We start from the raw sequence: 23,983 nt of genomic DNA on the forward strand, positions 1-23,983 counted from the left end.
ATACCTGTCATGTTACCCAGTAGGCAGTTTTACTTACTGAATGATCCTTCTTTATGCCACTGTAATCACTGAATGGAGTTTGTTGCCTGCTCTTTGTCATATCATCCCCACATTTTATGTAGCAGAAAAAAATGTTCCTATCTTAAATCTTTATTTAGAATAATATCATATTCTTATTAAAACACTAACACCATGGAGTTTTATTTTCCCTTCTACTCTGAACTCTGCTGTAAATTTTTTTAGTTCTTAAGTCAAAAATAATTTTTTTCTAACCATAGTTGCCCTCTTGGGATATTTCATCTGCATACATAACAAGTTTTTATTGTTTCTGTAGGAGTCAGAATAAAATATAAAGAACTTTCTTCTTGAAGTTATATTTTGTTTGCATGATTCTTCAAATATTTTTCTGACTATAAAAATAAAATGTGCTAATTTTTTACAAACTTAAAAAAATAGCATGAAGTATAAAGGAAGCATGCACTCAGTCTTAATGTTATATATTGTCAAGTGGTTCTCGTAACAGTTATGCCAGTTTACACCACACCAGGAATATATGAGTGTTCTTGTCTCTTTTTGCCCTCAACAATATTGTTGTTATTAAAATAGGTGTTGCACATTTGTTAGGGGAAATATATGTTTTTATTATCTTTTTAGAAGTCTTCTTTTTTTTTCTTCTGGTACCAAGGATTAAGCCCAGGGATGCCTAACTACTAAGCCACATCCCCAGCCCTTTTTATTTTTTATTTTGAGACAGGGTCTCTTTAAGTTACCCATGGCCTTGCTAAATTCTGAGGCTGGCTCTGAACTTGTAATCCTCCTGCCTCAGCCTTCCAAGCCACTGGGATTATAGGCATGTACCACCACACTGGATTTAAAAAAACATTTCAAATCAATGAATTCAGGGAAATGGTAAAGTAGAAAAGCTTTAAAAACAACAACAAAAGCAGGGAATGGTGATGCATGCCTGAATCCCAAGCTGAGGCAGGAGGATCCCAGTTCATGGCCAACCCAGACAATTTACTAAGACCGTCTCAAAATAAAAAATAAAAGGGCTAGGGATGTGACTGAATAAAAGAGCATCCTTGAGTTCAATTCCTAATACCAGGGAAAAAAAAAGTATGTCAAAAACAAAACTCAGAACATCAGGACTGGTTTTTTTTTTTTTTTTTTTTTTTGAGATGGGTTTTGCTATTGTGCAGGTTGGCCTCAAGAGCTCAAGAGATCCTCCTGGGCAAGCACAATGGGGCAGGAGGATCTTAAGTTCAAGGTGTGAATCTGCATCTTAGAGGGGCCCTAAGCAACTTGCGAGGCCCTGTCCAAAAGAAAATATGTAGCAAAACACTGAGCAACTTAGTGAGTCTCTATAAATAAAATACAAAATAGGGCTGAAGATGTGGCTCAGTGGTCACGTGTCCTGAGTTCAATCCCCAGTATCAAAACAAACAAATATCTACATATTTATATTTGTATCTATATATCTCAGTGGTAAAGTGCCCCTAGGGTTAAATCCTCAGTACCTCCCACTGCCCCCCAAAAAGAGATCTTCCTTCCTCAGACTCTCCAGCAACTGGGACTATAGGTGTGTGCCACAATGCCCAGCCACAGTAATATTTTATTTTATTGAAGAAATACTTTTTTTTTTTTTTTGGTACTGGGGATTGAAACCAGTACTACTGTACCACTGAGCTACACCCCAGTGCCCCTCCCCATTTTGAGACAGGGTCTTACTAAGTAGCTTAGGACCTCGATAAATTGCTGAGGCTGCCCTCAAACTTGCCATCCTCCTGCCTCAGTCTTCCAAGTCACTGGAATTACAAGGCATGTGCCACTGTGCCCAGTGAGAGCAATATTTTAAACAGTCAATACTGTAGTCTAAATCAAAATTTTAAAAAGGCAATGAATTGTCCAAATTATCTTATTAGTGAAAATGCTATGTTGGTAAAATATTTTTCCTATAGTTGATGGGAATTATATAGCACTGAGGTTACTTAGGCAAAGGGAATAAAGAGACTTCATACACTTTAATAAGAAAGCACTTCTTAAATAAAAATAATGCTCAGGGGCTGGGGATGTGGCTCAAGTGGTAGCGCGCCCGCCTAGCATGTGTGCGGCCCGGGTTCGATCCTCAGCACCACATACAAACAAAGATGTTGTGTCCGCCAAGTACTAAAAAATAAATATTAAAAAATTCTCCCTCCTCTCTCTCTCTCTCTCTCTCTCTCTCTCTCTCTCACTCTTTAAAAAAAAAAAAATAATGCTCAGAAGCAATCCAACAGATCTTTGGAGAAACTGTAAATCCTTATAAGGAAACTGTTACCACAGAGCACCTTCTCTTTCCTCTCCACCATTCTAACTTCCTAAAGTAATTTGTCCTCCCTTTCCTCAATTTTATTTAATTATCTGTAAGGACCAATTCCTCCTCCTCTAATCATCTCAAATTTTAGTATCTGTAAACTCAAAGACAGATTTAAGAAAGAACACTTTGAGATTTTTTTGTCCTTTGCTTTCTTGAAATAATTTAAGTCTTTTCTTTCAAATATGTTTTTTCCTCTCTCTTCCTTTTACATGTCCTGTTCCAAACAATTTTTTTCCTCTTCCCTTCTCTCAATGACCAACTGCTTTAAACTGCCAGTATGCCTCTGGCATATTTATACTTTTCACTTAAAGGAAAAGATATTCCCAAATAACATCCCATTCCACAGCCCGAAGGTAAAATAAAGCGGCAAAAAAGTTAAAAAGTTAGGGCTGGGGAATGTGGCTCAAGCGGTAGCACGCTCGCCTGGCATGTGTGCGGCCCGGGTTCGACCCTCAGCACCACATACAAAACAAAGATGTGTCTGCCGATAACTAAAAAATAAATATTAAAAAATTCTCTCTCTCTCTCCCTCTCTCACTCTCTCTTTAAAAAAAAAAAAAAAAAAAAAAAAAAGAGATTCGGGCTACTTAATCTATAAAAAAAAGTTAAAAAGTTAAAAACACTACCCCCCCCCTTTTTTTTTGCTGCTTTTCATTTTATCATTATATCTAGAAATAAATGTCTAACTATCAAATAAGGAAGTAAAATCAAGCTTGTACACTTTATTTTTATAGCATTTAAATTTATTCAGGGTCATCTGTTTCACAAATCCCTTTGACTAAGAATTATAAAGCCATTTAGAATACATCTATACAGTTGAGTACTACAGTCTAATGGAAACCACAACCTCAAAATTCACAGGAGACTTACAACCTGTGCACTCCCACCCCCAACCTTCTGGTCTCCTCTAAGGCCTTCCAAAGACCTTTTGCATTAAATGCTGCAGCTGTGTAACACACCCCTCAAAAGTAGTACTGTTTTCAAAGCTTCATGGTCTTCAGAGTACTCTCACATTCATGATCTTATTTGGGATTTTCAACAGTTCTGTGGGGCATGCAGAGCAAGTATTTTACAAATAAGGAAACAAAGATTTCTATTTGTCACGGTCACATTCGTATTAAGGGACTTGGGTTAGAATGCAAATCTTTTAACTACTAATCCAGTACTTTTTAATTCTATGATTTGATGATTCTTAGATCAAGTATAGTCTTTTATTCAACATGCAGAATTGGAAAAATATGAGAAGACACATTAATATAATAGAGCTTTCAATTCTGGTTTTAATTTTCAAGTGACAATTCTACAAATGCTTTTTAGTTCTAATGAATACTAAACACCCTTATTAATGGAGACCTTAGAAAATCATTGATGGGTTTTTGCCTACTTCCAAGACTGAACCCTAGAAACAAACCCTATATCCTCTCCTCCAACCCCATCCTGCAGTACTGGGAAATTGAACTCAGGGACACTCTTCCACTGACTTGCATCCCCAGCCCTTTCTTTTAGTTTTGAGATAGGGTTTCGCTCAGTTGATGAGGCTGGCTTCAAACTTGGGATTCTCCTCCTCAGCCTCCTGAGTTGCTGGGATTACAGGTGAGCACCACCATGCCCAGCTACGCCCTAATTCTTTTACAATGGCTTTTAATGCATTAGCACCTCATCATCTTTAATTTAAAAAATTAAAAATCTAAACAAGCACAGTGGAGCACACCTATAATCCCAGCAACTCAGAAGGCTAAGGCAGAAGGATACCAAATTCTAGACCAGCCCTGCAACTTAGCATGACCCTGTCTAAAAAAAAAAAATTAAGAAGGCCTGGGGAGGTAGCTCAGTGGTAGAGTGCCCCTGGGTTCAATCTCTACTGCAAAAGATTAATTAATTAAAAAGTACTTGTCTAACATGCTGGAGTAATTTTCTAGTCTGAGTTTCTAAGAAGCCAATGTCTTTCCTCCCTCGAGATTTCTATCACTTTTTTGCCATAAGCCTATAGAATTAAAAAGCACAATTTCCACAATTCCTTAATTATATTCATTTGACATGTCTAAAATGACTAAAATTCTAACTGGCACTATCTTCAACCAAGATGCTCAAGCCAAGAACCCTATCTTTTCATATTCTATCAATCAGCAAGACTTGTAAGCTGTGCTGCTTCTCAATTACCCATTTCTGTTCAAGCCACAGTTCTCTCTCACCTGACCAGATTTTACTGGTTCCTAACTGATCTCCCAGCTTCTTTTGCACCAATCTGTTCTCCACATAGCAGGCATAGGAAGCTTTTAAAATGTTAATCAAACTATGTACCTCCTCCATTTAACCACATTTAGAATAAAATTCAATGTCTTTATAACTCTATAGGGTCCTAATAAAAGAGCTGTCCCATGATACCAAATTCATTACCTACCCCTGCCTCTTACTACTCACCTGACCAAACACACTACTGGCCTTCTTTCTAAACAAGCAAAGCTTGTTTCCATCTCAGGGACTTTACACACTCTTTCCTTCAGCCTGGAAGACTCTTCTAGATCTTCTCATTGCTGCCGCTTGTTATTCAGGCTTCAGTTCAAAAGTCACATCTTTGACCATAATCAAAATTAGTAGAACTACCCTGCTCCTCTATGAATTTATTTCATATGAATTTACTCACTACACCATCTACAGTCTAGCCTGATAATCTTCTGGGTGCACTTAAAATAATGACTTCTATTCCTGCTGACTTGAGAACTAGAGCCTGTACAGCGGGGCTCTGTTAAGATAATGCCCATATATCAAGTCAGAAGCAGCTCCCTGGTCTTGTCTTTTTAGCACCCAACAGAATCTCTATCAAAATTTCTTTTTCCTTTGAGTATAAAGTTTTTAAACAAAGTCATACTCTAATATCTGAAAATTCTCCAATAATATTATTCAGGCCTTTCTTTTTGAAAACTGTAAAACCACATCTTTAGACTCTGCCTTTTCCTTTTATTTGCCTTAAAAAATCACTAGTTTAGGGCTGGGAGTGTAGCCCAGTGATAGAGAACCTGCCTAGCATATATAAGACCCCAGAACTTTATGCCTAGCATATTCAAACCCCCAGAACTTTAAAAAAGAAAAAAAAATCACTAGTTTTTCTGACTACTAAATCATTCTATTCAGTTCTCAGCACTGCAAAAAAAAAAAAAAAAAAAAGAAAGAAAGAAAAGAAAAAGAAAAATCACTATTTTTTGCTCACTAAGTCTTATTCTGTAGGATATAGTTTGTTTTCTTTTAATTAAACAAAAAAACCTGATCATAATGGAACCAGAGAGCTGGGGTTATTTTCCAGAATGGAAACTGGCTTACAAATAGAAAAGGGTAGAGACATTAGGTTTTTTTTTTTTTTTCTGGTGAGGTGTTTTTGTTGTTGTTGTTGCACTGGGAATTGAACCCAGGAGCACTAAACCACTGAACTACATCCCCTGCCCTTTTTTATATTTCATTTAGAGACAGGGTGTTGCTGAGTTGCTTAGTGCCTCATGAAGTTGTTGAGGCTGCTTTGAACTCACAATCCTCCTGCCTCCATTTCTTAACCCCCTGGGATTATAGGCATTCTCCACTGTGCCCAGCGAGACATGAGTATTTTTAGAGATGAAGAAATAAACAATACCAACCATTTTAAATAAATATTTTATAGGGTTATAGTAAAAAATCAAGAAAACTGTTAATACCCCATGATTTTCCAGAAGTAAAAGACAAAGCTGATTTGAATAAAGTAAAAAAATGAACTGAGGATGTGGTTTAATGGTAGAGAGCAGGCAAGTACAAGGCCTTAGGCTTGATCCCCATGCACCACCACCAAAAAATGTGTATTTTGAATAAAATGAAAGAAGTTCTTTCAATTGGACTACTCTTCAAGGACAAGGACTGTACCCAGAGCATCTTGTATTATGCCTGGCACACAGAAGGTGCTTCATAAATGTTTGATGAATAAAGGAATTAATAAAACAAATCTAGAATTATATTTTGTTTTAGAGATCAGGAAACTGAACCCCAAACCAGAATAGTGGCTTGCCCAATGTGATGTATTTATTACATGCAGAAGAGCAAAGACCAGAAGTCAGACTATCATTCCCCACAGTTTTGCTATAAAAAGGAGATGTTGGGCTCAAGAATTTTTCTTTCTTTTTTTTAAAAAAATCTTTATTTTGTTTGTTTTTATGTGGTGCTGAGGACTGAACTCAGTGCCTCACATGCGCAAGGCGAGTGCTCTGCCACTGAGCCACAACCCCAGCCCCAAGGAATCAAGAATTTCAAAGTGAGTAAAATGAAAAATAATACATTAGTGAGATACAAACAGGCTATAATTAAGGATGTCAGGCTCAATGACAAATAAACTGTAATAACTCAAGAAAGACATAGGTGAGGCACTATGTAGAATCAAGGAACCAACCAAATTTTCTGCATTACCAGAAAAGATACTAAAAACCAAAAAATACATGCAACATTAATACCCCCCAACCTAGCTTTCCAGTCTTATCTAATGTGACCAAATTAAGTTATCTGTTCATATTAAGCCACCCAGTTCCACTGCTCAGTCTACACCCATGACAAAATTTATTAAAGTGGGGCTGGGATTGTGGCTCAGAAGTAGAGTGCTTGTCTAGCATGCGTGAAGCACTGGGTTCGATTCTCAGCACCACATAAAAATAAAGATATTGTGTCCACCTACAACTAAAAGATAAATGTTTAAAAAAATTAATTAAAGTGGCTATACAAACTGGATTCCTCTTAAGAATACAGAGTTACAAAGATAAATTTGCAAATCTATTTGTTCTTAGCTCCTACAACCTTTTTTCCTCAACTCAACCAAACCTTTACTAATTAAAACGGCACAGAAAAATTAATTTGACTCTGATGTTCAATATGTGAAAGGTTTCTTTACTTCCTGAAAATTCTTGGCTTCAAAGCAGATTCATTATGTCAGCCTAGTCAAATTATTATCAAATATTTAGAGTATTTTGAGATATGACTATGTATCAATTAAATTTTGGAAAAGTATGTTTTCTCCACCTATGCTAGTAGAAGAGTAGATTTTTAATTTCAAATCTAACAACTGATCTTAACATTAATAAATGGGTTTCTACTGCTTGAGCCCTAAATTCGATTAATCATAAAAAAATATTCATTGAATGTAGTCTGAATGTCCAGTTCCATACTTATTTTATTTATTTATTTTTATGTGGTGCTGAGGATCGAACCCAGAGCCTCGCACTTGCTAGGCGAGTGCTCTACCACTGAGCCACAACCCCAGCCCAAAACATGAGGTTTACTTTTTTTTTTTTTTTTAAATGGTGCTGAGGATTGAACCCAGGACCTTGTGCACGCTAGGTCCTGAGCTATATCCCCAATAGTTCCATACTTAACTGTCAATCTTACCATAACCAATTTATTTATTTATCTTTGGGGGTACCAGGGATTGAACTCAGGGGCACTCACCCACTGAGCCACATCCACAGCCGTTTTTTGTATTTTCCTTAGGGACAGGGTCTCACTGAGTTGCTTGCAACTTGGTTTTGCTAAGGCTGGCTTTGAACTTGAGATCCATCTGTCTTAGCCTCCCAAGCCTGGTCTCATGACCAACTTCTTTGGATGGTTTGAATGCAAAAATGTTTCTGGTCTTGAAGAGTTAAAAGAACTTTCATGTTCAAGAACTGATAGCTTCTCCTCAATACATAAAATTTCCTTCTTTAAACAATTTCCCCACCATCTCTTTTATTTTTGTTATAGTTGGACATAATACCTTTATTTTATTTATTTTTGTGTTGTGCTAAGGATTGAATCCAGTGTCTCACGTGTGCTAGGCGAGTGCTGTACCACTGAGCCACAACTCCAGCCCCTTTCCACCATCTCTTACAGATAATTTTGCCTTTAAATAGCAAGCCATTTAGATACCACAAGACTATCTTTAGCCATCTATTCACCCCTAGACACTGATGGAAAAAAAAAAAACACAATAAAAATCAATTTTAAAAATACAGAATAGTCAGCTAGATATTTAAATCAAACAGGGAATCTCCAGACTCTAGATACAAATTCATTCAAATAAATACTTCAAAGTTCCATACATAAATTCACTTTTAAGGTATCGAGTACTTCAATGTTCTAAAATGTGGGAAGAGTTAACATTTTATCATTACTGCCAGAGGTTGTTACTCTAAGAATTGTCTTACAAAGGTCAACTTTTTATTGGGTCTTCCAAAATCAATTCTTCACCATGAGAAACGGACATCAGTTAAATAAACTTAGAATAAGAACAAAACAAGTCAATACATTCATAAACTACTGCTATCCTTGGGAATTCTAGTGCAATCTTCGAAGATACTTAGCTAAATCTAATTTTTCTTTCTTTCTTTCTTTTTTTAAATATTTTTCCCTTAGTTGTTGATAGATCTTTATTTATTTATACGTGGTGCTGAGAATACAACCCAGGGCCTCACACATGCAAGGCAAGTATTCTACTGCTGAGCCACAGTCCCATCCCTAAATCTAAATTTTCTCATCTGTAAATTAAAGGCACAAATGTATAAGAATGTCTAAAGTCATAACCAGTGCTAAAGCTCTAATGCTTTGGAAAGACTGTTAAAATTTTATCTCTCTTCGTATGTGCTTTTAAAAAACTAAAACCAGCACACACACAACATAATTCAAAAATTACAGGAAGCTTTAATTGAAAAATAAGTTTCCTCCTAGATTCCTGAGTCCCTCCAAAGCCTAAAACAACCACTGTTTGTTTTGTATCCTCAAAAAAATAAAAAATAAAAATTTTAAAAAAATAAAAATAAATAAACAAACAAAAAAGGCATGTACCAGCAAATTCCCTGTAGGCCATACATATTCTTTCTAAAGGTTGTAAAGAATTCTACTGCACCCTGCTGTGTGGTTTCCAGATTTTTTTGGGGGGGGGCTGGGGGGGTTAGGGTGGAGGGGTAGTTATTGGGGATTGAACTCTGGGGCACTCAACCACTGGGCCATATCCCCAGCTATATTTTGTATTTTATTTAGAGACAGGGTCTCACTGAGTTACTTAGCTCCTGGCTTTTTTGCTGAGACTGGCTTCCTGATCCTCCTGCCTCAGCCTCCAGAGCTGCCGGGATTTCAGGCCTACACCACCACACCTGGTGGTTTCAGATTTTTCTCACAAACTATGTGGCAAACAAGTGTACCTGTGCATGAAATACAAGTGGTTGTTGAAGCACTAGACAGGAAAGCCTGGTATCAGGAACTCCCAGCAGTAACCCTACTGGTTTGAGAAGGCCTGTTTCACATGGCGTCCTGCCTAGTTTTATCTTAAGCTCTAGCACAGCACTTGAGATGGGTATGACCTACTAAGAGCCAAACAGCCTATTTACCCCCACACCTGTATCCTATTTTCGTGAAAAAGCAAGCACCTAGAGAAGACTCCTCCCACACTGAAACTTTATATATACTCTTGATATATACCACTATAAATAAGGCAAGTGCACCAACATCCATACCCCCCTCTGATTGGCTTAACCTGGCACTGCCCCTGTTCTGTAAAACATATTTCTGGTCTTTTGTGGCTGTATCTTGGTTCTACTTTCATAGCTTTTATTTCAGAGTCAGCCCAGTCCTCCAATGGGAACCTGTTCCCTCACCCATGCAAGACATGAGCGAGATACCTGAACAAAAAAGTACAAGGAGGCCCAAGAGCCTGCACACTTTATTTTGATAGATACTTCTAATTGCCCTCCAAAGTTATCAATATATGCTTCTAATGTGATTCCCCACTGAGCATTACCTCTTAGTTCACTATCCATTCAGGATAGACAGAGAATTAAAAAAAAAAAGAATGGGTACAAACATGCAAAGTACAAGAAACAGTGAGATTTAGACTTAAATAAACAAAAAACAGCCACATCTTTTATTGACAAACTCCAACCAAAAATATAGCAAACATAATATATGGTACTTGCCTGCTGGTTGCTTACAAGATTTAAGTGTTGATATTTCCTTGTGGTGCTTGTAAAAAAAGATATTGACAGAAAATAAATTTCTATTCACAGAATAGGCAAACAATTTATATTGTAAATTCTATGAAATTCCACAAAAAGTCCAGTTCTGTCTTAGATCAGAATGTGGATTTAATAAGGTGTATTGCAGGGCCGGGGCTGTAGCTCAGCCAGTGGTAGAAGGTTTGCACAGCAGGCTTGAGACCCTGGGTTTAATCCACAACATTGCAAACAAGCAGTGGCTAAATTCCTCCACATATAATCTGTCCGCTTTCAGAGAATGTTATCAGCACACATAAAAGTAAATTTAGTTCCTTGTCTTTGTCATTGACAAGATTCTCATTAAGTCAACTGTTTACCCCCAAATTAAAAAGGATAGTGCATGATACCAGACCTGATAAACGTGTTAATGAAACACACAGGAAGCAGCTCTTAGAATGATTTTACATTTTTAAATTAAACAACTGGTACAACGTCTATAATATAGTAGATACCCAGTAAACAACTTTTAAATTAATTCATAGTATCCACTTTGGAAATTATCATCTTAATTTTACAGAAAGTATTTGCAAAGGACCATGTAAACAACAGGCAACTCTAAGAGTGTGGGTGTGGGTGGGTTCCCAAGATCTCCTAAAAACAAAATAAATATACACAAAGTTCCCATTATACTTTCCTGTAACTATTATATTTATTACACCTTCAACTGTATCATGCAAAATTTAAAAATATTTTGTCCTTACACTGAAATGTGAAAAAATGCATATTACAGAATCAGAGCCAGGCAGTGGCACAAGCTGGAATCCCAGCAGCTCAGGAAGCTAAAGCAGGAGGATCACAGGTTCAAAGCCAGCCTCCGCAACTTAGTGAGGTGCTACGCATCTCAGCGAAATCCTGTCTCTAAATAAAAATATAAAAAAGGACTGGGGATGTGACTCAGTAGTTACACTCCCACTGGTTCAATCCCAGTACCTGCTTCCCCACTCCAAAAACAAACAAAAAACCAGAGCTGTGTGCAATGGTGCACACCTATAATTCCACGGGCTCAGGAGGTTGAGGCAGGAGGATGGTGGGCTCAGGAGGTTGAGGCAGGAGGATGGTGAGTTCAGCAATGGTGAGGCGCTAAGTAACTCAGTGAGACCCTGCCTCTAAATAAATACAAAACAGGGCTGGGATGTGGCTCAGTGGTTGATTGCCCTGAGTTTACTTCAGTTACTCGCACCTCAAGAAAAAAAAAAAAAACAGAATCAGGGAAAAATACATCCAATTTGTATGTTTTCAGCAGACGTTCCTTTAAATTTATAAGTGAAAAAATAAAATTTATGCACTCATTAGACTTCCCACCATATTCTTTCCCCACTCATATAAACCAGATGCATCCAATATTAAATCTCTTGAGAAAACTAAGCTCCCAGTGATCACTAAAGTACAAGCCCTATGATTTTAGGCATTAACAGGGAGCACTCAGAATCAAGGCCAACCTTAAAAACCTACACATAAAACTAGCCAATCAGGATTGTAGGCCAGAAATATCTTTTAAAAAGAAGGTTTGTCTTCTAGCCCTTACTATAACTATGCCACAAATTATTGTCAGGGCTCAGCTGAAGATATTGGGCTCACAGCAAATAGTTCTAGGCATCCAATAGGATATCAATAGAAAAGGAGAGGAAGTGACATTAATAGGATGAAAAGTCAAATAAGGGTTATTTGGTAAGGGTCCTACCCATGATATAAATAAGTCCTTACCTGCAGGTATATGGGTAGGCTCTTTAAGACTGATTGTAACTGAAAAATTATGAAAGTCTTCTAGATGCTAACAAATTCTACTTACCAGAGTTCAATGTCCAGTTTATCAGACTGAACTACACAGGTAAGCAGATAACATTTTTAAGTAAAGAATTTTCAAGTGAAAATTTTACACCAAAGAAAAAAATCTCAATCATACAAAAAAAGAGGTAAGCCTCAAACAACACTATTCACTCTTTCCAAGATACATAAGAATGTGTTTCTTGGATTAGAGATTAGTATAACGTGGCAATGGACCAATGACTACTTGAAACTAGTTCAAAAGTCAAATCCAAAGACACTCAATTTAACACACAGCTTGCCAATTACACTGTCAAGAACAAACTGAAGCAATGTTTGGTTGGGTTGCTATGTTAAATGCAAACTATTATGACATAAAAGAGAACCATTAATAGGTCATTATTGGTTGCAGACATGTAACCAAAGTGCACACTTATTGGTTATTGACATTGCAACCAGAATATTTTATCCAATCAGATCATGTGATGCAAATAACTTTCAAATTCAACTTCAAAATTGATGTCCAACATTCTTGAGACTTTCATATTACTTGTAATTAACCCATCACTTCTATAGATAATTTACGTCTATAAACTTTTACTTTTAAAATTGATGTTCATTTAGCTAATTCACAATGTCTTTGTATTGTAGTTGGCAAAAGATGATACTTTTATTCTTTACTCTGGAATGAAACTATGATCTTTATTTCAGTTCCTGCCATAGCTAATTGTTAGAGTTGTAAACAAGTCTGGATGGCGCCTGGCAAAATGCCAGAGGGAGTGGTTTGTGAAGTAACGCCAATGAGCCATTAAGTGTGGAGATTCCTTATTGGTTGACTGCTGTATCTATTTTATGCTAATTAAGATAAGCTGTGTGGAATGTATAAATACCACTCCTGTCCTACAATAAACGGCTCCCATTCCTGCTGTATCAATCTACACAAGTTGCTCGTCACCCCCCAGTTATTTTGCCGCAGCCGGCCGGACTGCGGCAGCTAATGTTAAAAATCTTATTCAAGAGGAAATTTCCAAAAAAAAAATAAAACAAAACTCAGATTTGTATGGTAAAGTCATTCACAATTTGTTTGGAAAAAGAGTAGAATTAGTACTGTGCCTTTCAGTCTGAGGACTCTTCAGGTCCTTTCTTGCTTGCTTAAGACCTACCCATATATTGTTAAGAGTGCAAAGAGTAGATCATCCACAGAAATCTGGGATAAGATGCATTTTTTACTTTTTTTGGGGGGGTGGGGGCAGTGCTGGGAATTGAACCTAGGGCCTTGTGCATGTGAGGCAAGCACTCTACCAACTGAACTATATCCTTGTTTATTTAAAATTTTACATACAGTAAAATTATACTTTCTGGTGTACAGTTCTGTGAATTAAAAAGAAAAGATTTCTACCAAGTCAAAAGCAGGCAAAACAAAATCTAAAAGGTTAAGCAAGGATTTACTGAAAAGAAATAATGGTCCTTTTCTTTTGATCCTGCCTTCTAGCCACTCTTCAATTATCATTTCATTGATTTCTATGCCTGCTTATCTCTTCTGTACCTCTTCTGTACCGTAAACCAACTTTCTACTACTAAACATCTCAACATGGCTACCCATAAACATATGAAACTCAACAAGTCCAAAACGATAGCCCTACTTCCTCCCACAACCTGATTATTTTTCCAATGATTCTATCATTCATTCAAGTGTTCAAACTAGAAACCTAGGAGAGCCTCAATTCCCCACCCCCCTCCCTATACACTCTTCTACTTCCCATCCCACAATGCAATCATCACATCTTACCAATTTTACCTCAGAAATACATCCCAAACCCATATTTCTCTTCATCCCACAACCACAAGCAGTCAAGTCCCTGACATTAGCACACTGCAGTATTACTTTAATTGCTATATTTTATTTTCTTTTTCTATTTCTACAAACAGAACAAACTATTTTTTGAGTATGTTTTCTCTACCCAGAATTGCCTCTCTCTCATCTTTGTAAACTCTGATCTCTCCAAATAGAATTAAATACTTCCTTCTCAATCTCCGTGTGTAGATTTCTTGCTGTTGTAATTATTTTTCTTTCCCACTAGACTGAGAGTCCCTGGAGTGCACTTGCTATGTTTTGTTAACCAAGGTAAACCAGGTGTCTAGGAAGTATCTTGCAAATAGTAAATGCTTGAAAAAAGAATGAGTGATTCTAACATGATCCAGATGAAATGGCATCAAGGATTTTATTTCCATGCTTACCAATAAACTCTCCCCCACCCCCGCCCCACCCTGCCCCACCATGCTGGGGACTAAACCCAGGATCTCTGTGCATGGTAGGCACGCACTCAACCACTGAACTATATCCCTAGCCCCACCAAGTGATCTTTTCATTTGTATGGTACAGTATGTTTCCTAGCTGTAAAATCTCAGGAACATTACTTAAGAACCTTTCTGTGCCACAGACTCCTCATCTATAAAATACAGATGAGATTATCTTCCTCTTTAAGGTTATTCTAAAGATTAAATGAGTTCAACACAGATAAAATGCTTAGAATAATGCCTGACACATGGTAACTTGCTCAGTAAATATTAGATATTCTTCCTTTTAAAGTAGTATCTTGACTCTAGAAAGGGAATGGACAGTAATGACATATTTTCTATGCCATGGAAAAGACTACCTCTCAAAATATATTAATAAGGGCTGGGGTTGTGGCTCAGCAGTAGAGCGCTTGCCTAGCACATGCGAGGCACTGGGTTCCATCCTCAGCACTACATAAAAATAAATAAATAAAGGTATTGTGTCAACTACAACTAAATTTTTTTTAAAATACATTAATAAAATAGCATTCTGTCAGCTCCTGTGAATTAGCTATTTTACCTGACACCAATCAATTCTGGTGACACTGAAGCAACTGAAGTTACCAACAAAATTGAAGAATGAAGCCTGAAGTTAATGGCATCCTGAGACAGCCTGTCAGAAGAGCTAGTTGGTTACCTTGTGACACCTTACCTCAGTTCTCTTTAAAATGTACAATTTTGGTCAAAAGTAGTAAAATTTATTGAAAAGAATGTTACATTAGGAGAGAAGTACACAAAGCATGCCATTAACTAGCTTTGATTATGTACTTTACAGAGCAAGTCCTTGAATTTAAGAAAGTACTAGTCAGTTCTCAATTATTCATATTAAGGGAGGTAAAAAGTGATATGAATAATTCAAAACAGATAGTAAAAAGAAATCCTTAACACATTTTACTTTTGAATACACTGTCATTTCTCCTAAAGATTTACATCCAAATTATCTTTTGTCTGAACTTATAATAATTATTTACATAGTCTGGACATACATTAAAGATATCATGGGACTGAATTGAACATAAAACAAGAAGCCAACCTGAGAAAATTTTGAGAGATAATTTACATGAGGATAATGTTAAAACTGACTATTATGTAATAATCCCTCTTGACCTCACAGCATCCTCTTGTGGCTCTTAGCCATAACATTCTTTCAACTGAATAACTGTCATTCAGAAATAAAAGATGAGAACTGAATTTCCAAAGGTGAATCAATCTAAATCTGCAAGGCCATTACAGAATCATTCAGTTGAGGATTTTGCTTCCACAGATATGGGGTTATATTTTACCTACAGAGCTAGAAGTGGGTACCAACCTGATCACAGGACAATTTATTTCATAAAATCAAGATATTATTCTTCAACAGTTATGTAATAATCTCAGTGTCAGAAAAGGACTTCAGAGACTACCTTGCCTAAATTCTTTGATTTTATAGAAGACACTAAGATCCACAAAGTTGCAACATGTCTACTGAATTACATGGTAAAATAAATCCGTATTATTGGAAAGTTTGTTATTTAAATAATTTACACATAAATAAATGACCCATCAGGGGCTGGGGTTGTGGCTCAGCAGTAGAGCACTCACCTAGCATGTGTGAGGCACTGGGTTTGATCCTCAGCACCATGTAAAAATAAATAAATAAGTGTATGAAAATAAATAAATAAATACATAAATAAATGACCCTTCTCCTACATTTCTTGTAAAAAGTTACTTTAATATATCTAGTTTGTTTAAAATGAGGCCATATCTACACATCTGCTTTATTTTTTTTTTAATATTTATTTTTTAGTTTTCGGCGGACACAACATCTTTGTTTGTATGTGGTACTGAGGATCGAAACTGGGCCGCACGCATGCCAGGCGAGCGTGCTACCGCTTGAGCCACATCCCAGCCCTACACATCTGCTTTATCTTATAGTTCCATACTGCACAACTTAAGATGTTACAACAAAATAAAAGCAGTCAGGCACACCTGTAATCACAGAAGCTCAGGAGGCTGAAGCAGGACGATCAAAAGATTGGGGCCAGCCTCAGCAACTTAACGAGGTCCTAAGCAACTTAGTGAGACACTGTGTCAGAGTTAAAAAAAAAAAATCAAAAGGGCTGGGGATGTGACTCAGCGGTAAAGCCCCTTCTGGGTTCAATCCCCAGTACAAAAAAAAATAAGAAAATATTAAAAAAATAAAATAAAAATAAAAGCAATCCTCTGGGATCTAACTTCACTTCACTCCCATACACGCCTTTCCACTACATCATAACATAAACTCTCCTCTCCACAATTAGCTGACTCTAACTTGTTGGTCAACTCATTCATGTTACTATATCCCTTTCTCATTTATTCATACCCTCTGAAAGCCAATAAGATCCTCCTACCTCTTATCTGAATACTATATTTCCAGTTTCAGATCAAGCTCTACCCTGTCACCCCAGTATACTCTGAATTCCAATCATACTTACTGTCACCTTCTTAGCAGTTAATAATTATTACTTAGAACCCATGAGCTGACAATGAACATAAGATGCTCAGACTTATAATCCTTCGGTATATGTCTTTCTTTATCCCAAAATTATTATTTTTTTTTTTTTTTTGCAGAGGGGAGGGGATGCAGGGGAGTACTGGTATTGAACCCAGGGGCACTCTACCACTTACCCATATCCCCAACCCTTTTTATTTTCTATTTTGAGACAGGGTCTCACTAAATTGTAGAGTCACTAAATTGGCTTGAGTCATTGAGATTACAGGCATATGCCATAGCAGCTGGCCTTAAATTCTCTTGATGGATCTAATGAGACATAGGAATAAGTACTTTGAAAAAACACAATTTGTCAGATGGTAAGAACAGTTACTATAAGAATGTAACTTTTCCTTTATTAAAAAGTTCTTTCTGGGGCTTCTATAGCTAGTTGATAGAGTGCTTGCCGTGCATGCACAAGGCCCTGGGTTCAATCCCTAGCACCACACACACACAAAAAAGTACTTTACTTTAAAAAAAAAAAAAATTTAAAAAAGTCTTTTACTGATGATAAATCTTTTCAACTATAAAAACATCTAAGGAGAGGGCTGGGATTGTGGCTCAGCGGTACAGCGCTTGCCTCACACATGTGAGACCCTGGGTTTGATCCTCAGCACCACATAAAAATAAACAAAATAAAGATACTGTGTCAATGTATAACTTAATAAATAAATAAATAAATAAATAATATCTAAGGAGTGAAGGCCTTAGGTGGACTGGAGTGACTTGTACTTCACAGTTGCTGGGGCTACTGGGCTGGCCCACTGTTTGAACAGGAGCAGATGAGACACTAAAGCTACTTGAAGAATCTAACCCAAACTTTGATATTAAGTCAAATCATAAATTTATATCAACAATATGAATGACAAAATTAAGAAGAACTGAGGAGATCTCTATATGAGAGGGCAGGGCTCTGTTTAAGGAACTGAGCTCATCTACAAATGCTTTGAGACAGTTACAAGGATTTCCATTTTATGGTAAACCAATGTGAATCCAGTATGCAAAAACAGATTCTGATACGATATTTAAAATATGAGGCACTTTTTGCTGACAAAGAAAAAAAAAAGCCAAAACTGGAACAGACTGCAACAACTGCAACTGGTGGGGAAATTCCAAATTCAGCTAACACCCAAGGAAATTCAACACCAAATCCTCAGATTCCTGATTACCCTCAAAACTATATTTTATTCCTTAATAATTTACCAGAAGAGAAGAAGATGAAGTTATCCATGCTGTTTAATCTGTTCCCTGATTTTAAGGAAATACAGTCTGATACTTGGAAGGTATGACACTGCTTTTGTCAATTTTGAAAATGATAAGCAGGCTGGAGATGCCAGGGATGGTTTAAGATCACCCTATCCCATGCTATGATCAACTATGCCAAGAAATAACACTTGGAATAGTCATTTTTAATGGACTTGATGTTATCCACGGTGTTTGCTTTGACAACATTTAGTCAAGTCGTTTTAATGGTTCAAGGTGGGGGATAAGTGAAAGTGAAATTTTTGCGAAGGACTTAAAAAAATTCGTCCACTCTTTCTTTAACCTTAGTGAACTATGAAATATAAAGGCCTTAATTTTGTACAATAAACTTTTCTTTATATCTTATACAAAAAAAAAAAATCTAAGGAATGATTAAGAAAAAAATGTAACGTTGCACACTCTTTAACACAGTAGTGCCACTTCAGCAGTTAAGTCTAAGGAATCAATTTGACCAGCGTATATAGATTTATGTACAAGGCTATTCGTGACAGCATAATTTATTAAACAAAAACTAGAAGTTCCACAATATGCACTTGGACAAATAAAATATGATGTCTCCATACAACAGATTCTATGTAGTCACTTTAAGAGATTTTTCTTTTTTTACTGGCATGAAAAAATACACTGATAAAGAACACATGCAAATACACATTTAGAGAAATACCCAATAATATTCAGAAAAATGTTAACTATAATAAATTGTCCGGGGTTAGGGTTGTAGCTCAGTGGTAGAGTACTTGCCTATGTGAGGCACTGGGTTTGATCCTCAGCACCACATAAAAATATTGTGTCCATCTATAACTAAAAAAATATTTAAAAAAAGAAACTGCCTGGTTGTATTTGGGGCAATTTTTTTAACTTTTTTTCATTATACGTTTCTATTTTTTCTATGAATTATTTTATAATCAGAAAATGAAAACTTTTATTAAGAAAAAATACAGTGTAAGTTTTTAAATTACATGTAGTTCTTTTTAAAGATCTGTATACAGTGTATTACTCCCATTTACTACAATCACCACCACTCAGAGTGCCACATTCGCTTATTAAGAGTTATAACCCCACTGGACATGGTGGCACAGGCCTGTAATCACAGTAGTTCAGGAGCCTGAGGCAGGAGGATCATGAGTTCAAAGTCAGCCTCAGCAAAAGCGAGGTGCTAAGCAACTCGGTGAGACCCTGTCTCCAATATAAAATAGGGCTGGGGATGTGGCTCAGTGATTTGAGTGCCTGAGTTTAATCCCCAGTACCAAAATAAAAAAAGTTATAACTACTAAAAAATATGTCAAAACTGATATGTAACTAAATTCCCTGTTGTCTTTATATTGCTTCTTCAAGCCAGAAATTTCTGAAATAATTTATGATAACTTTCACTGAAGGAAGTTTCTACTTTATGGAGAAGATATTTCCCTAAGTGGTAAACATGATAGATGGCAATGAGTCAAGTCATCACCAAGTCAAATCATATTCCAAATGTCAACCATCACCACCACCACATCATCACAGATGACCACGGTTCAGGGAACCACCACTTTGGTACCTCTAGTCAACAGATTTAGAGTTCTGGGGTGCCCAATACTTGGTGTCTTTGGGTTTGGATTTCAATTTCGTAAGTTTCCAGAGCCATTCCATTTCAGATGCTCATCCATACTCCAATTCCTCAGCAAGGATCTCTTGGACTTCCTCTACTTCCCAGATACTAACTTCTGGATTATGTCTGCATTTCTATCCCCCTACCAAGAGGAAGGGAAGAGTCAATATGAGAAAACAAAAGGTGTAAAAGTCCCAAGAGAAGACTTGAATGGATATACTAGAATAAAAAGGCAGTAAGCTTATACATGGCAACCAAAGGGAAACACTATTATGCAAGAAAAAGGCAAGGACCATAAAATAGAAGGCCTAAGAAGTCATAATGAAGACTGTGGATGTTGTCATTTTCATAAATCTTGCTGTTCCCATGGTGCATCAATTGTACATAAAAGTTTCATTTTCAACGTATGAAAATGAATTTCTAGAGCTGTTTCAAACCTCACCTCCTTTTCCCAAAATTCAGTATGAAAGATCCAACTGCTTGCCTGCTGGAGGGGGTCTCTGTCCTAAACGGCAACACATCCAAAACCAAGTGCACTTTTTTCTCCACAGCAGCTCATTTTGACTGGTTTATATCTGCTAATAGACCCATTAATTCATCCAAGCTTGACATCTTGATGTTATCTTTATTTCCTTGCCTACTGCCCACCCCCACTGAATACAGGTTCCACAGGTCCTTAAAATCTTCAACCTACTCCTTCATTTCCAGTTCCACTGACATTATCCTAGTTTATGCTAGCACCAATTCTTCTTCTGATTAGAATTCTTCTTCTGGAATAGGCTACTAGTTTCCACACCTCCACTTCTTTCTCCATCAAATTTAGCCCATATGATGTCATTAAGACAATTTAAAGACCATCAATAAGCATGTGATATACAAATTTATTACCACAAGCTCTGTTTTCACTTGAAGCTCTACTCACAGATCTGCCTACTCAACATATTTATACTTAGATTTATTCGTATCTAAAATTGAACTCCTGATTTCTGATCTTCCCTCCAAATCCCACACCTACTTCTCCCATTTCTCTTTATCTCCCACCCCCATCTCAGTAAGTGACACCTCTACCCATCCAGTTGTTTGAGCCAGAAACCTAGGAGTCATTCTTGACACTTTTCTTTTCCTCAATCCCCACATTCAATCTATAATTAATTCTTTAACATACTTCTCAAATATATCTACTTCTCTCCATCTCTTACCTCCTGAGTCCCACCAGCAGTTTCTAATTTAAGTGGTATGAGTGCAGCCCAGGTATGAGTTTTTAAAGCTCCACAGGTGATTCTAACACTACAGGATTTGGACTTCACTGTTATATAGGAGCCTGACGTTCATGAACTTCTTTGACTTAATATCTACTACTTTCCCCTTGTTCACTTAACTCTAGCTATACTGGACTTGCTGGTTCCTTGAACAGGCCAGGCTTATACATGCCTCATGGCTTTTGCCCTCACTAAGGCCTCTACCTAGAGTGCTAGTTCACTCCTCCTCTTTCTACAGACCTTTGTAGTGATTTTGAAAGGCCTTCCTTCACTATTCTACCTAACAATGCAACTCCTACTCCAACCCAATATTTCCTATCAATTTCTCTTCTTGGGACTTGTGATCACATTTTAACATACCACATACTTTATTGAATCCTATTTGCTGCCTGAATATGAGCTCCATAAGAGAGGGATTTTGTTTGCTTTGTTCTTTAACTATATTCCCAGGACCCAGAACAACATGTGGTACCTAGTAGGAACTCAATATTTAATGTCTCAGCAAGCTTTCTCTGGCTCCCCAAATTAAATTTAATCTCCCCCCATTATCCTACTAGTAATTTATCCCATTCCTTCATACCATTTATAATTTATAGTTGTGTTTATTTGCTGAAACTCCTCTCCTAAATTGCAAATTCTGAGTAGAAATTTTCTGTTTGGGTGGCCATTATATATACCTTGGCTCATGCTCACATGGTGCAGAATAACTATTCAAAAACTAGTCAATAATTAATAAATAAATGAAGTAAAAAAAATTTCTGAAAGTACACTGTTATCATGAACCCAGGGGAGCTTTACCACTAAGCTATACCTCCAGACCTTTTAATTTTGAGACAGGGTCTTGCTAAATTTCAAGGCTGGCCTCCAACTTGAGATCCTACTGCTTCAGCCTCCCAAGTCCCTGGGATTACACACATATACCATCATGCCCGACTCAAAAATTTCCAATGTCCCCCATGGTTTACCACATTAAACCCAAGTGCCTGGCAATAGTAGAAAACCTTCCATGTTCTCAGCCAATTTACTTTTCAGTCTTATCTCTCATAATCCCATATATCTTTTGCCTCAGCCACACTACACTCATGATTTCCTGTACAAACCCTCTACTAACAAACAAAGAAATTCCCTACCTCCACATTTTTGCTTATGCCATACCTTCTTCCTGAATTCCCTTCTCCATCTCTGCCAATCAAAATTCCAACCTTCAAAATACCTATTGTTCAAAACCCAGGGCAAATTAACCTTCACAGAGACTTTCCTCTCACCCCAGCTTTCTAAATTCAATGATTTCTTCTTCTAAATACCAAATATATAATGCTGGTTTAATGCTCCACTGTTTCAGAACATACCTTCTTTAACGCCTTTTGCCTAGTCACTAATAGATATTCACTGAAATAAAGTCAGTTAACAACACTACTCCCGTATCTGTGACAAAACATATTTAAATAGTTGGAAGGAAGTGGGGGCTATTTCTCTTTAGCAAGACCCTTTAATGACCAAAAGGTATAATAAAGCTGGTATGGTGGACTCCCAGCCTTTCCTTTCAGGACTTTTCTTCTTTTATGTGTTTTCTGAAAAGGTATTACTTTCCTAAACACAATTTTTAGAGAAATTTTTCTCAAATGCAATTTAAAAAAATATACTTAAGGGGTTGGGGTTGTGGCTCAGCGGTAGAGCGCTTGATTAGCAAGTAGAGGGCTCTGGGTTTGATCCTCAGCACCACATAAAAATAAAATAAATAAAGGTATTGTGTTCAACTACAAGTAAAAAATAAATATTTATACATACATATATATATATATATATATATATAAATTGTCAGGTGTGGTGGCATGTTCCTCTATGTCCCAGCTACTTGGAAGGCTGAGATAGGAGGATCGTGTGAGCTTGGAGTTCAAGATCAACCTGGGCAACATAATAAGACCCTGTCAGAGAGAAAGGGGTGGGAGGGGGAAGGAAGGAAGAAAGAGGCAGACAGGAAAATGGTAAACTCTATGCACTACTACATAACACAAATTTTATGTTTATTAAGACAGTTTATTCTAATATTATTATAGACTTGAAAGACTACCTGGTTGAAAATCTTAAAACTCTGGTGTTTGAAAACATTAATTCCTAGGGATGCATTTCTATTCAATTTGACATTTCAAGATTTTTATGCTCTTTTTAAAATATTCCATTCATTTTGACATATTAAGTGTGCTAAGTGATTTCACTAGCAAGTCAGTAAAATTACATTATGAGGGACTGGGATTGTGGCTCAATGGTAGACCACTCGCCTAGCACATGCAAGGACCTGGGTTCGATCCTCAGCACCACATAAAAATAATAAATAAATAAAATAAAGGTATTGTGTCCAACTACAACTAAAAAATAAATTTTTTAAAAAATTACATTATGAAATGCTTGTTATATCTAAGTACAGACCTTTTCTCCCCACCACATCCTCTCCTAAGGCTATAAATTCTCAGAATATGCCCCAAAGATCCCTGAAATTCCCTTTTAAAAGACCTATTAAGTCAAAAATATTTTATAGTAATACTAAAAAATCTTGCCTTTTTTTGATTGTTCAAACTGCACTAGAATCACCACCATGCATAGGTGATGAGGGGGAGGGGAGCCAACTGTGCTAACACTTTCTTTTTGTTTTTGTTTTGTTTTGTTTTTCCTACCACAGATTGAAATCAGAGGCACTTAACCACTGAGCCACATCCCCAGGCATTTTTATTTTCCATTTTGAGATGGGATCTCATGGAGTTGCTAAAACTGGCTTCGAATTTGCAATCCTCCTGCCTCAGCCTTCCAAGCCACTGGGATTACAGGCATGCACCACAGCAACCAGCTAGGACTTTCTTGATGGAAGTAATAAAAATTATTTTA

General features: G+C 36.9%; 1 protein-coding gene and 1 pseudogene across 1 annotated transcript in view; one reads left to right on the forward strand and one right to left on the reverse strand.

Moving 5' to 3' along the window:
* The window catches only part of Spop (speckle type BTB/POZ protein), a 75,073-nt gene that overhangs the window by 38,893 nt on the left and 12,197 nt on the right, over positions 1-23,983 (reverse strand). The gene's annotated exons all lie outside the window — the stretch shown is intronic.
* LOC143410483 (U2 small nuclear ribonucleoprotein B'' pseudogene) lies at positions 17,891-18,384 on the forward strand (annotated as a pseudogene).

The sequence above is a fragment of the Callospermophilus lateralis genome, chromosome 11 (assembly GCF_048772815.1).
Source record: "Callospermophilus lateralis isolate mCalLat2 chromosome 11, mCalLat2.hap1, whole genome shotgun sequence".
Classification (NCBI taxonomy): Eukaryota; Metazoa; Chordata; class Mammalia; order Rodentia; family Sciuridae; genus Callospermophilus; species Callospermophilus lateralis.